Genomic DNA, 16,023 nt, shown 5'->3' on the forward strand with positions numbered 1-16,023 from the left:
TACGGAGTTTGAGCAAGCGTCCATTCACGTCAGCGCCATTTGACATAAGATTTCTTCTACTTTACCTAATGTCTCTCATGCAGTCAGCGTCAGAATTGAAATCGATCAGATTTACCACGAAGTGTTCAGAATTTTGAGAAATTAAAAAAATTGCACGTTTCTATTATACACTCCTCAAAACAATTAAGAAATCAAAGGAATTGTTCAAAAATAGGCAAATTTTAAATACTTGTAACTTTGTTTCGAAAAATTAAAAACAGATTTTAAAGCTTGAAATCTCTACTTTCGAAAAGTCATAGCTTTTTCATTTCCTTCAATTCTGATATCTTTTACATACAGAAAACAACGAACATAACGAAATGGAAAATTTTCTTCTCACTTTGTAAACGTGTCGCACAAAATTATGATATTATTATCTGTATAGTTGAAACGATTTAGATCTGACATTGAAAAAATTAAAATGATGAACAAAAACTTGGCGTGCTCGAGTTGGGACATTAAAATAACAAATTATCTAATAAGATTGCTTAAAAATTAATCTATAAAATGAATTTGTAGAGTAACCCAGACAGCACAGAATATTTATAAAATATTTATAGAATATTTATAATAATTATTTCAATATTTTATAAATATTTATCATAAATATTTTATAAATGTTTTTGGAGTTTTAGATTCAATAGATCATAAATATTTATCATAAATATCAGAAAATATTTACGATAAATATTATGGTAAATATTATAAATATATTTATTAAATTATTATGATACATATTTTTTTAAATTGATATTTTCTTTAATAAATACTCACAAGTAAAGGTATCCAACTGTCACTCACGGTTTGTATTGAAACTTGGCACACTTTTAAAACTATGCAAAATAATAGACACATTTTTTTTTATCGGCGGAGAAGTGATTTTAAGGGCAGAAACACCTCTTTGTATATATGGGGTTTACACGTTATAAATACATTCTTCATGATTTTATTTTAACTTGGAGTAGTGTGTTCTATAAATAACCGCTTTTGTACGATGCATATTATACACTATCTGAATTCGAGAATCCAGTAGATTATTACTTTAAAAGCTATGCACCAGCGTGTGATTTGTGCAGTGACATAGCTGTGATGATATGTGCTTGGTGTACAAAATCTTTGTACATGACACATCTATTTAAAAAATATTACTATTGCAAAAGCTACTGCCAGTAAATTCTCAAACTAATATAAGCAAGTAGATTATTCCAATTAAAACGTGTCATGGTATATACATTATCGAAATGTTTGTATCTTCCTAATTTTTTAATAAATTTAATTTATCGGCGGAGAATTTTTTAATAAATTTAATGTAGCAGTTTCGAAAACTAAAAAAATGTCTATTTCCATTGACATCGTCTCAATTTCATTTAAAAATTTCTTTTACTCACAAAGTATAGACGCCATATTTGATCAGCCTTTTTGTATTTTTAAATTATAATGAGACAGATTCGAATTTTGCGATCCTAAAAACCCCATATAATACCTCCAAGTTTTAAAGAAATCATCAAGAATGTATTTATAACGTGTAAACCCCATATATAAAGGGTGTTTCTGCTCTTAAAACCGCTTCTCCGCCGATAAAAAAATACGTGTCTATTATTTTGCATAGTTTTAAAAGTGTGCTAAGTTTCATTACAATCCGTGAGTGACAGTATCTTGTCAGTAAGAAATCATGAGTTAAAAAGACAACGATTTTTTAATCAAAACGACCGGTTAATATAGTCTAATCTAAAATTTAGTTGATTAGATGTTTATGTGTTTTTTAAACTCTGTTAACCATTTATAAAAAGTTAAAAATGTGTAAAAAATGTTTATAAATAACTTATTAGACATTTATTTTAAAATAGAATATAAAATTGTAATATACACTAAATATACTTAGGCAACAGAGTATAGTTTAACAAATAAATTTACGTACACATCGTGTGACATTTTTAATTTTATTAATTTCGTTTTTTCCAGTATTATATAATTCTCATGATAAAAATCAAATACGAGAAAGATACGTCACATAACGGTAAATGAAAGAGCTAACAATTTAGTTAAAAAATATTTTACAAAATAATTACTATAAATATTTATCTTTACATACCATAAACAGGGTTGGGAAAGTTACTTTGTAAAAGTAACTAGTTACAGTTACAGTTATTTTATTGAAAAAGTAACTAGTTACAGTTACAAGTTACCGATTTTAAAAAATAACTCGTTACAGTTACAGTTACTCTAAAAGTAACGAGTCGTTACTTTTTAGTTACTTTTTAAAAATAATTATACATTGTTTTAAATATAAGGAACTTACATTTTATGCACAATTACAGTCAAGTATTTAAAAAAATTCTTGAATGTAATATTGATCGATTTGCTTGCGACTTTGCAATTAACATCAATGTATGAATGACCTTTATATACAACAGTAAAAATAGTTATAGTAAGTTACTAAATGGTAATCGCAAAGTCGCAAGCAAATCGATCAATTATTACCTTTAAGAATTTTTTTAAATATTTGACTGTGATTGGTCGATCTTAATTATGTGTTATATTATTTTATGTACACAAAATGAAAATTTTAGGTGAAAGATTAAATCATATGAAGATCCATATGCTACTGTTATCAAAATTTAATTTAATAATATAACGGCTACCATACTTAAACAATACTTTTAGCGCATGTTTCCAAAAAAAGTAACTAATAAAGTAACTATTAAAATAGTTACTAGTTACTAAAAAAATGTAACTAACAATAAGTTACAGTTACAGTTACAGATGGAGAAAAGTAACGAAGTTAAGTTATAGTTACCGAAAAAAAGTAATTGTAACTGTAACTTCGTTACAAGTAACTCGTTACTTCCCAACCCTGACCATAAATATGACCGGCGATTAAACACGGAAGGTTCTCTTTCTCTCTCTCTCTCTCTCTCTCTCTCTCTCTCTCTCTCTCTCTCTCTCTCGCTCGCTTGCTCTACATGTCACATGATCAGTTTCAAGCACGTGTGGCGGCGTCCGGCGATATCTTCAATATCACAGTCGCCGATTCTAACATATACACGATTGACATACCACCCACCAATTAGAGCGAAGGATTGAGCGGAGCATCTCGGAAGGAAGGCTTTGTCCTTACTTCATTTTAGTCAGTCATACGAAACAGACGTGTCATAGAAATATACGGAATACGAACAATTTCATACGATTCACCTTAACTCAGGATATCATTCCCTAAGCGTTGTTAAGATGACCATTCGAGACCCAGAGAAATATACCCCTAGGCGATGTCGAGAGTTACATTTAATAACTGACGTGATACGTGTCTCAAGGACGTTTAGTGATGCATTTCACAAACTCTTCAAGGTCATATACGTATAGTTCTTGTAAGCGACTAAAAAATAACAAGTCTGAAACTTTCCCTCCAAAACTGTTTTTTAAAATTTAAATTTCGACCTTTCCTTATCGTAAATTGAAGAAAAAATGTCATTTTTACTTTTATCATTCATAACTTCGTTAAAAATCATTGTACAGCAATTTTACGAATGTAATTCTTATAAAGCTGAATCTTTGCTTTACAGTAAGATATAGAGATTCAACTTTTTAACTCGTGAATTTTTTACAAATAGGTGAAAATAACAAAAAAATTTGCGAGTTTTCTCCTTCTTGCATAAACTTTAAAAAAAGTTATGTAAAGTGACAGAAAATTTTATTGACTGAACTTTTTATGTCCAGATCTTTACATAAAAAGTATGTATAATCCATTTCTAAAACAGGCATGTAAAGTCGATACTCGCATTTCTCGAAGTTTATTGTTGTTGCTTTTCCGCGATGCTAATTGGCTGTCTCGATTCTATTCGTTATATTCGTAGCATTAAGCAAAAAAATATATATCATTATCAATAAGATTTGATTAAAACAAAAAAAAACAAAAAAGAGAGAATGCTAACAGTACACGGTGTTCCCAAGCGGTCACCCATCTAAGTACTAACCATGCTCAACGTTGCTTAACTTCAGTGATCGGACGAGAACTGGTGCTTGAACAACGTGATATGACCGTTAACGAAAATAACATTCTCAGTTTCTGTAAAAATGTTGTACGTAATTTGAGAATTTTAAGACTATTGTATAGATAAAATAATGCAAAACACAGAAATTTTATTTTTTTTTTTTTTATTATCTACAAATCAATTTTACAGATTAATTTTTAAGCAATCTTAGAAAATTTATGTTATTTTAAATTTTGTGACATTTTTACGTTAAGATTTTTCCTGCAAAATCGTTTTTTTAAATTTAAATTTCGATCTTTCTTCATCGCAAATTGAAGAAAAAATGTCATTTTTACTTTGATTATTCATAACTTCGTTAAAAATCATTGCGCAGCAATTTTAAGAATAAATTCTTATAAAGCTGAATCTTTACAGTAAGATATGCTCTACAGTAAGATATAGAGATTGAATTTTTTTAACTCGTAAATTGTTTACAAATACTTTACATTTACTTTGTATACATCATACAAATATTTGTATAAATAACTGTGAAAAAAGTTACTAAAGTAAGCAAACACAGATATATGATTATTATATTGTCACTATATAACAAAATATAACATAATATAACGTATACGGTACATAACGTAAATATAAATTGTAATTTTCCACTTATGGATTATTACAGTTATATAATGTAAATATAACAGAACTAAAGTGAGACAGATAACTAAAATGTTATATAAAAGTATGATAGCAATATAACTTGTTGCATTATTGTAATATAACACTATAGTGTGACTGTTATCGTATATGTTACTGTATATTAACTTTTAATGTATATACCTTTACTAATCCCAGAAAAGATTTTTGAATTAATTCTAAGCGAAAGCAAACTATTTCATTTGCTTTCGAATTAATTCAAAAACCTTTTCTGGAATTAATATGTGCAAAAAGGTATATATTTATCTAAAAGAAAAGAGGAAACCACAAAAATATATTATTTTATTTATATATATATATATATTTTATTTATCTCCTTTAAGAGATAAACCGCACTAACTTATAAGTCTTCCAGGGAACATATAAATATCCATCTAATTATCGTGTACAAAATCAAAAAATGACTCGTCATGGGCTGCGTTTCGATATTCACTGTTAGTACTGAAAATCTATAGTGTACGTGATATAAACTATAGATTTTCAGTATTGACAGTAAATATTGTAATGCAGTTATGGTCATGGACTTCACTATAACTTCCACCAAACTTTCATACACAGTTAGTATATGATGAGATGAGGAAAGACCGCGAAGACGGTAAATAGCGATAAAAACTGAGCACTTTATCATTTTATACATATATGTATATGTTACATTTATGTTATAATATATATAATATAATATTAATATTATATTTCTATATAACACATTATATAACATCAAAGTAACGATATAACACATAATATTTGTTATATATGATATGTTTAAATTATATTGCTGTCACACTGATAATAACCAGTAAATAACATAACAATAAAACAATTCTAAAACATAATCACATTGCAGTTGCAGAAAAAATTATGTCATTTGAACGTTAAGAACATATAACAGCCGTTATATTACTTGTTATTTATATGTTGCATAACAATTATATTGTGTTTGGTGACTTATTATTGGTGATGAATGATCAAAATAAAAATGACATTTTCTCTTCAATTTGCAATGAGGAAAGAACAAATTTTAAATTTAAAAAAACAATTTTGCAGAGAAAACTTTAACGTGAAAATGTCACAAAATTTAAAATAACATAAATTTTCTAAGATTGCTTAAAAATTAATCTGTAAAATTAATTTGTAGATAATAAAAAAAAAAAAAAATAAAATTTCTGTGTTTTGCATTATTTTATCTATACAATAGTCTTAAAATTCTCAAATTATGTACAACATTTTCACAGAAACTGAGAACGTTATTTTCGTTAACGGTCATATCACGTTGTTCAAGCACCAGTTCTCGTCCGATCACTGAAGTTAAGCAACGTTGAGCATGGATAGTACTTAGATGGGTGACCGCTTGGGAACACCGTGTACTGTTAGCACTCTCTTTTTTGTTTTTTTTTGTTTTAATCAAATCTTATTGATAATGATATATATTTTTTTTTGCTTAATGCTACGAATATAACGAATAGAATCGAGACAGCGAGAGAATTAGCATCGCGGAAAAGCAACAACAATAAACTTCGAGAAATGCGAGTATCGACTTTACATGCTTTTTTAGAAATGGATTATACATACTTTTTATGTAAAGATCTGGACATAAAAATTTCAGTCAATAAAATTTTCTGTCACTTTACGTAACTTTTTTTAAAGTTTATACAAAAAGGAGAAAATTCGCAAATTTTTTCGTTATTTTCAACTATTTGTAAAAAATTCACGAGTTAAAAAGTTCAATCTCTGTATCTTAGTATAGAGCAAAGATTCAGCTTTATAAGAATTCATTCTTAAAATTGCTACGCAATGATTTTTAACGAAGTTATGAATGATAAAAGTAAAAATGACATTTTCTTTTCAATTTGCGATGAAGAAAGATCGAAATTTAAATTTAAAAAAACGATTTTGCAGGGAAAACTTTAACGTATTAGGTCCTTGAATAAGTTCTCGCTGTTTTTTTGTTAAAAAAAAACATTTATTTAAAATATAAGGCTTACAATAACTTTACTCAAAGTATTGTCCGTCGCCCGATCTTGATCAAGCAATGATCTCCAATGCTTCGTCTTCAAACTTTGTCGGTGCTCCAGAACGTTCTTTATCTTCAAGGTCAAAGTCATTATTTTTAAAGCGCCTAAACTAGTCTCTGCATGTCGTATTCGACAGAGCATTGTCACCATATGTTTCAACAAGAATTCTGTGTGCTTCAGCTGCAGATTTCTTTTGAATAAAGCAGTGCAATAAAATTCCCCGCAAAAACACTTTATTTGGCACAAAAGTAGACATTTTCGCAATAGGTAATTAAACACGTGGTTGACACTGTGGTAAACTGTATCTACTAGAATTTGAGGTTACATATAGTACTACTTAGCTGATGCGTTTCCGTACGAAATTCCATGCACAGAGTGCCGCTACGCCATCTTTTAAGAAACAGCGAGAACTTATTCAAGGACCTAATAAAAATGTCACAAAATTTAAAATAACATAAATTTTCTAAGATTGCTTAAATTAATCTGTAAAATTGATTTGTAGATAATAAAAGAGAAAAAATAAAATTTCTGTGTTTTGCATTATTTTATCTATACAATAGTCTTAAAATTCTCAAATTATGTACAACATTTTCACAGAAACTGAGAACGTTATTTTCGTTAACGGTCATATCACGTTGTTCAAGCACCAGTTCTCGTCCGATCACTGAAGTTAAGCAACGTTGAGCATGGATAGTACTTAGATGGGTGACCGCTTGGGAACACCGTGTACTGTTAGCACTCTCTTTTTTGTTTTTTTTTGTTTTAATCAAATCTTATTGATAATGATATATATTTTTTTTGCTTAATGCTACGAATATAACGAATAGAATCGAGACAGCCAATTAGCATCGCGGAAAAGCAACAACAATAAACTTCGAGAAATGCGAGTATCGACTTTACATGCTTTTTTAGAAATGGATTATACATACTTTTTATGTAAAGATCTGGACATAAAAATTTCAGTCAATAAAATTTTCTGTCACTTTACGTAACTTTTTTTAAAGTTTATACAAAAAGGAAAAAATTCGCAAATTTTTTCGTTATTTTCAACTATTTGTAAAAAATTCACGAGTTAAAAAGTTCAATCTCTATATCTTAGTATAGAGCAAAGATTCAGCTTTATAAGAATTCATTCTTAAAATTGCTACGCAATGATTTTTAACGAAGTTATGAATGATAAAAGTAAAAATGACATTTTCTTTTCAATTTGCGATGAAGAAAGATCGAAATTTAAATTTAAAAAAACGATTTTGCAGGGAAAACTTTAACGTATTATAAAAATGTCACAAAATTTAAAATAACATAAATTTTCTAAGATTGCTTAAATTAATCTGTAAAATTGATTTGTAGATAATAAAAGAGAAAAAATAAAATTTCTGTGTTTTGCATTATTTTATCTATACAATAGTCTTAAAATTCTCAAATTATGTACAACATTTTCACAGAAACTGAGAATGTTATTTTCGTTAACGGTCATATCACGTTGTTCAAGCACCAGTTCTCGTCCGATCACTGAAGTTAAGCAACGTTGAGCATGGATAGTACTTAGATGGGTGACCGCTTGGGAACACCGTGTACTGTTAGCACTCTCTTTTTTATTTTTTTTTGTTTTAATCAAATCTTATTGATAATGATATATATTTTTTTTGCTTAATGCTACGAATATAACGAATAGAATCGAGACAGCCAATTAGCATCGCGGAAAAGCAACAACAATAAACTTCGAGAAATGCGAGTATCGACTTTACATGCCTGTTTTAGAAATGGATTATACATACTTTTTATGTAAAGATCTGGACATAAAAAGTTCAGTCAATAAAATTTTCTGTCACTTTACATAACTTTTTTTAAAGTTTATGCAAGAAGAAGAAAACTCGCAAATTTTTTGTTATTTTCACCTATTTGTAAAAAATTCGCGAGTTAAAAAGTTCAATCTCTATATCTTACTGTAGAGCAAAGATTCAGCTTTATAAGAATTCATTCTTAAAATTGCTGTGCAATGATTTTTAACGAAGTTATGAATGATCAAAGTAAAAATGACATTTTCTTTTCAATTTGCGATGAGGAAAGAACGAAATTTAAATTTTAAAAAACGATTTTGCAAAGAAAGCTTCAGACTTTAACGTAAAAATGTGAAGAAATTTTAAATAATATAAATTTTCTAAATTTGTTTAAAAATTAGTCTGTAAAATTGATTTGTACGTAATAAAAAAAGAATAAAATTACTGTGTTTTGCATTATTATACTTTTTATGTAAAGATCTGTTTGATTTATTTTGTCTTATTATTGAATCATTTGGTACTAGGAGGCACAAAAATTTCAGCCAATAAAATTTTTTTAATCAGTTTACGTAACTTTTTTATTTATTTTATTTATTTATTTATTTATTTAACGGAATAAAAATCACTTTAGAATGCACATTAATTAAGAATACAAATAAAATTGTTACAACGTATAAACAAAAATTAGAGATGAAAGACAGAACATCAGAATAAATGCATTATGTACAATAAACATAAATAACATACAATGAAAAGAAGAAAAATATTTGAAAATAATATTCAATATATATATATATATATATATATATATATATATTAATATATAACAGAATATTGAGAAAATAAATCAAAATAAAATATTTAAAAATAATACCTAACTAAAATATATATGAAAAAATATTAAGAAGAAAAATAATTGAAAATAACACGCAATAAAATACATATAAAAGAATATTAACTTAAAATGGGAGCTTTACTGCAGACAAACCATTAATGATCGCTTTACAGTTAATAGTGACGGGTAGAAGAAATCCACATTTGTGCTAAATTTATTACCTACGATACATAGTCGATTCAGTGGTTTATTTCTCCCAAACTCTGTACGATGCGTTTCCTCAAAAAATATAACGCTACTCCTCAGTGGCCTAGTCGGAGCATGCAATCCCACCCGGCTCAGCAACTTTGGGCAGATGATGCGACCATTTATTAATTTGTATAGAAATATTAGATCGAGAAATACTTTTCTATTCTCTAATGTTAGTTGATCACCAGCAAAGAGTCGTATGAATAATCAGAAAATTGCATTGAACTCTCCATTAAGAAGCTTATTCTATGAAGGAACCGGTGTTGTACTCCTTTATCATTTTACAATATTTGGCTTGATACGGAGCCCAAACAACGACCGCATACTCCAAATGTGACTTCACCAAGGAGCAATACAATAACCTTAGCGTATGAATGTTTTTAAAGAATTTACATGAGCGCATGACAAAACCCAGTCTTTTGAATGCACGACCAGTGATTGTCTGGACATGCAAGTCGAAAGACAAATTTGTGCAAAAAATAACACTCAAATCACGAATTGAATTTACACTCAAGAGAAGAGCACTACTTAACAAATATAGTCGTGAACATAAACAACTCTCTTTTTGCTAAAGTAAATTACATTACATTTAAATAAATTAAATTGCATGTCATTTGTATCAAGCTTCCAGTGACAGGTCAGATTGCAGAGATTCTGCATTACTTGTATTATCGATTCTACGGAAAATTTTCAAGTCATACGCGTATAACAAAAATCTACAGTGTTTAAGAACAGTGTTAATATCGTTTATAAACAAATTAAACAGAAAAAGATGCGACCCCTGTGGAACACCAGAAGGAACTTGAATGACCTCAGAAAAGCCATCCTTAAACTTAATAATTTGTGTTCTGTTTGTTAAAAAACTTGAGATACATTTAAACACATAGTCCCGTCAATTCCATATGCTTACAGTTTACATAACAAACGAGGGTGATTAATAGCGAATTCGATTGGATGCACTAGTGCGCACTGAGTGCACGTAAAGATTATTGCACACAATTATATAATGACATAAGTAATTAAAAAATTAAAATAATTAATAGTAAGAGTTGCTATTATTATTATTCATATTGAACAACAATAATAATAGCTTTTACTATTATTCATTTTCCTTTTTTAATTATTTGTGTCATTGTGAACTTGTGTGTGATAAACCTTTATATGCACTCAGTGCATATTATAGTGCATCCAATTGAATTCACTATAACAGTATCAAAGACCTCCTCAATTGCCGCGTTTAAGAAGTCATGATATGCAAGTAAATTGTTAGAACAGAGCGGCCAGACATAAAGCCATGCTGTTCATCAATTATAATATCTTTACATAGTAAAGACAATTTCTCCGCAACGATATTTTCGAACAGTTACATAACATTTTGTTTGCTTATGAGTCTGTAATTTGATACAAGCGTTTTATCACCTCCTTTAAAAATTGATGTAACAACTGTTAGTTTCCAACACCCAGGAAAGTTACATAATAAAGATTTATTAAATATTAGTCATAAAATCCTAGCTATTATAAAATTACAAGATTTAAAGAAAACAGGAGGGATACCATCTGCACCCGGAGAGGTATTAAGTTCCATGGTGTTGTTACCTTTGAAGATCTCATCTATGGTGATGTCCATGTTTAGTAGCCCCAAGTCATGTTCAAATGTGACTTCGGTGCCCTGACGGCCATTATCGGCGTAAACAAACCGGAAATATTTTTCTTTTACTTTCTAAATATTTTATTTTGTTAATGATAGAAGGCAGCAAAATATTATCTTCGAAGATTTTATAACGACAAACAGATTTCTCAAAATCTATGAAAACTATTCAAATTCGCCACTCTGATTTGCCGAAGCTACATTATAGGTATAAGATCACAGACCTGACGATCATGCACGCGTGGAGAATTACTAACTACTAATGATAGGATTAAATCTCTTATATGTAGATTTGTTATTTTGCTGAACTGGCTGCACTAGTTCAGAGTTTATCTTTTTCTTTCCAATTACAAAAGTTAAACTTATTATTACTGAACTACTGCAGCGAGTTCAGCTAAAAAAGTACGTACATTTGAATACTCTTATGAATACTTGTAGGAGAATGTGGAAGTAGGTGAATGAATATGGATGTATATAGCAAGTACATAAATAGATTTTTATTTTACCTTTCAAGTACTATTTGTAAAAGATTCAATTTTTTATGATAGAAAATATTTATAATTACTATTTCGAATCTTGCTGACACTCGATCTAAAATTCGAACATAATTGTTCTAGATTCAATTGTTTCGCAAGTACACCGAAACAAATTATTAAATATTTAATTCAATACTGCCTAATAAATCATTTATTTGCGACAAATAAATATTTATCTGTTTTAAAAAGGATTTTCTTATATCAAATAAATATTTCTCACATTAAATCAATATTATTAGTTTCAATTCAAACAAATGATTTATTAGGCAGTATTGAAATAATTATTTATTCTAATTTAATAAATGTTTTTTCAGTGTACTTTTGATATATAAAATATTATTTTTCTTATGAAGAATTCGAATTCTAAAAACATGAAACTTGATTATTGGATTCGATTCTCAGATTTTTAATGATCCCATCCCTACTAACTACTATAACTACGAAGGGGCGAAAACTCAGGGGAAAGGTAAACCATATGTAATATCTGTATCAGGTCGTATGATTTGCTATTCGCACAGTGGTTCCGGCTGGCCGCGCCGAGGGAAAACTTAGATTGCTTCGCCTCCACTAATTCCTATCCGAGAGTTCCCGCGCTAATTCGACGTCGAAACTCGCGGCGCGTCATACCTGAAGCGGCTCGATAAATTACTCCGCCGTCCATCCAATTACCGGCGACTCAGTCAGTGTGTAGTCTGCAACCCTGCTTCGTCATCCCCCGATGACTGCGCGAGCTCATTCGATTCTTGTCTCATCCGTTTTGTCGCCTCGACATGACATAATCACGACGCACACTTACGGGAAAGTAAGGAAGAGGAAAGAGCAACCCCCAGAGATTTTCGGAGCAAAAACATGATCCACTCTCGGATATCCTCTTCCGAGATATTTTTTCTTTCTTAAATTTTAATAAGACCCAGACAGCACATGAATGTCCTCTGGAAATCCAAAGGATATCTAATATGGATTTAACAGATATCCTCAGGATATCCTGTTTTAATCCTAATTAAATTAATCTTAATTAAATCCTAATTAATCTCCTCCGGATGTCCTAAGGAAGAGCAAATGATCGTCATTTTTTCTCCCTAAATTATCCTCAGGCTATTGTGTGGGATATTCCAAGGACTTTTATAGGATATGAAAAGGACGTCTATACTGATTTTTATATTGGAAAAAAGTTTACCTATACAAAAAGGTATAAGAATGTGAAAAATTACTAATATAACAATAATTCTTCAATAATGTACTATTGAAGAACTATTATTATACCAGTAGTTTTTCGTATTCTTGTAGTTTTTTCAAAAAATATATATGCTCGAGATAGTTATTATAAAATTAAAAAATTTGAAAGTAAAACAATTTTAGATTGCGTCCCTAACAATGCACGTATCCCGAAAACGTCCAGAAAACATCCTGAGGATGTTTGAATGTCCTCTGGCTAAATATCCTTTGAATATCTTTTGGATATGTTGTGCTATTAGGAGTAACGCAAAAATAATTATATATGAATATTAAATTTTCATAAAATATATTGATATTTTAAAACATCCTACAAATGTCCTGGACCATCTTGGACATTTTTAGGATAATCCTGAGAATGTCTTGTGATATAGACCTATCTCGCGCGTCCGGATAAACGATCCCTTAAATAAAGTCGAAGGAGAGCTCGACGTCGCACCTGATCGCGTGCAGACGGGACTTGGGGAATCTCGCGTCAGCGCGCGTATGCACGATGAGTGTGTACGTGGCGATGACAGGGTGGCGTGACGAAGTGCTAATAATACGTATAATAGGTCGGCGATGTGGTGCGCGCGCGCAAATTTGTGCCGATAAACGCGCACGTCCGCGCACCGTCTGTAATCTCCGCGTTCACACACAAATACATACAAACATACGCTACACACACGCATATATAGTATACACGCACATATACATACTTGTCACTCTGAGCAACGAGGCACGCACGTGTCCGCGCATTCGGAAATGTTAAATGTCAGCGCTGCGAGCTTAGATTGGAAACAAATTCCTTTTGGACTTGCATATCTGAATAATTTGTTATATTCACTTTTTTATATATAAAAATAACACAAACGTCAATTGTCAAATTTTATATTAAAAATAATGTAATTAAAAAAATATATATATATACAGTATGTCAATTTCATTTATTTTTGTCAACAACTGTCAAACTGTTCACCCTCACGATGACAGCTACTTTATGGTATAAATTAATATAATGCATAACGCAAATCGAGACATTATTAGATAATATTATTATTAGAGAAGATAATTAATTTTTTTTTATAATTTTTCTTTTCTAAAAAAACTGTGTTAAGTCGATTATCACAAATATTGTTGCCTTTTTCCACGATGCTGATTTTGGCTGTTTCGATTTGCGTTCTGCGTTATATATTAATAGCATATTGAGAGGCTGTCATCACGATGGTTAGCAGTTTGACAGTGTGTTCAAAATAAAATTAAATGAAATAATATTAATAATAATTTTAAATAATATATTATAATACTTTAAATTTGATTAATATTTTTAACTATTATCAGTAGATTTTTGTCAAAAAAGATTTATTAATTGTGGATAAGGTATTATAACATGTTATTTACAACATATTACTATTTTAATTTTTTAACATATTATTATTTAAAAGTTTTAATGCTTTATTAATATTGTTGACTGAAATCAGACGATTAAAGCGTTAATATGTTAATTAAATTAATCATATGTTATAATATGCTTTAAACTCGATTAATATTTTTGACAGTTATCAGCTGATTTCTGTCAAAAAATATTAATCGAGGATAATTGTATGATAACATATTACTAAATATTTAAAAAATTGCAAAAAATTACGTAATTGAGAATAGAAATAACTATTAATTAGATTAGGTTTTTAAGATAGCATTATGTGAATTTATATATTTACGTTCGTAGGAACATGCGAGAAAGTTAGTGCTTTAAATCACTTTGTACTCACTGAATAAAGTGTTCATTTATTCAATACGATTATTATATAATTTGTCATGTATATGCTAAAAATAGCTTATAATGTTTAAAGAATTTATTTTATACATCATAATAAGCTATTTTTAATGTATACGTGATAATCATATAGTAATCGTACTGAATGAATAATTGAATGAAACTTGGTTCAATAGGTACACAAAAGATGATTTTTTAGAAAATGATTCAAAGTTAAGAATCACTTCATCTATTATATAATTTTATATACTTTTATATAATATGTATAATGTATATATATATATATATATATATATATAAATATATATGTGAACATTATTTTGTGACAGGTCGTTCGCACATGTTCAATCGCTTGTGATTCAAAAAGAAAGTTTAAACTCTCGTTTCGAATTATTCATATAACTTCGAGATTTGTAGAAGTCCATTCCAGCGTGTCATTGTCGCATTGTCATAAAATGTTTTGATTCTGCTATCTCATTTCATAAATCGCGGATTAAGTCGAAACGAATGCGACGGCGACGGATGGATGACGAGTCTCGAGAATTCACGCGTACGAATCCGATCAATAGCGAACGTCGAACGCGGGATGGTCGACGGCATCACATCTTCCACGAGGACAGCTGGCGTGATTGTGGGTCGACGAGCATTCCTCGTCAGCGGCCGAGTTGGAAAATCGGTCACAGGTCGGTGCTCCCGCGCTGATCCGCTCGAAATTGAGGCGGACAGCTTTCCGCTTGATAAAGGAATGTCGTTGCTTAACGTCAACATCATTTGGGTTTCTTTCCTATTTTCGACAACATAGGAAAAATTGGCAAATTTTGATCGAACAATCTAAACAGGCTCTAAAGATCCCGTAATATTAATAATATTACATTATATTAAATGATATTTTTATAATTAAAATATTTATTTTAGAATATATATTATTTAATTATTATTTATTATAAAATTCAAAATATATATAAATGATAACATTACACATATTTGATATGAACATCATTATAATAATATTTTAATATTTAATCTAAATATTATATATTATAATATTTCATAATATCCCTGGAGTAAATCCTCGATTTTCAATAATATTACTAATATATTTAATATTATAATATTATTAATAAAATATACAATATAAATTTAATATTTACTATAATGTATAATAAATATTATTATATCATATCAAATTTATTTACATATATATATAATATATTAAATACCAATTTATTAATTTATCATATAA

The 16,023-nt window shown here is 29.1% G+C and overlaps 4 non-coding genes across 4 annotated transcripts; 3 read left to right on the forward strand and 1 right to left on the reverse strand.

Moving 5' to 3' along the window:
- Positions 1-3,961: 3,961 nt before the first annotated feature.
- Positions 3,962-4,082, reverse strand: LOC114937916 (5S ribosomal RNA). Its single transcript, XR_003820961.1, has one exon. It is a non-coding gene; the product is annotated as a 5S ribosomal RNA (ribosomal RNA).
- A 1,900-nt stretch (positions 4,083-5,982) lies between these two features.
- LOC114937919 (5S ribosomal RNA) lies at positions 5,983-6,103 on the forward strand. The gene has a single exon (XR_003820964.1). It is a non-coding gene; the product is annotated as a 5S ribosomal RNA (ribosomal RNA).
- Positions 6,104-7,359: 1,256 nt separating this feature from the next.
- On the forward strand, positions 7,360-7,480 carry LOC114937918 (5S ribosomal RNA). The gene has a single exon (XR_003820963.1). It is a non-coding gene; the product is annotated as a 5S ribosomal RNA (ribosomal RNA).
- Positions 7,481-8,207: 727 nt separating this feature from the next.
- On the forward strand, positions 8,208-8,328 carry LOC114937917 (5S ribosomal RNA). The gene has a single exon (XR_003820962.1). It is a non-coding gene; the product is annotated as a 5S ribosomal RNA (ribosomal RNA).
- The last annotated feature ends 7,695 nt before the right edge of the window (positions 8,329-16,023 follow it).

This window comes from Nylanderia fulva, unplaced genomic scaffold (genome assembly GCF_048542155.1).
Source record: "Nylanderia fulva isolate GAGA-0341 unplaced genomic scaffold, ASM4854215v1 Scaffold4, whole genome shotgun sequence".
NCBI classification, from domain to species: domain Eukaryota; kingdom Metazoa; phylum Arthropoda; class Insecta; order Hymenoptera; family Formicidae; genus Nylanderia; species Nylanderia fulva.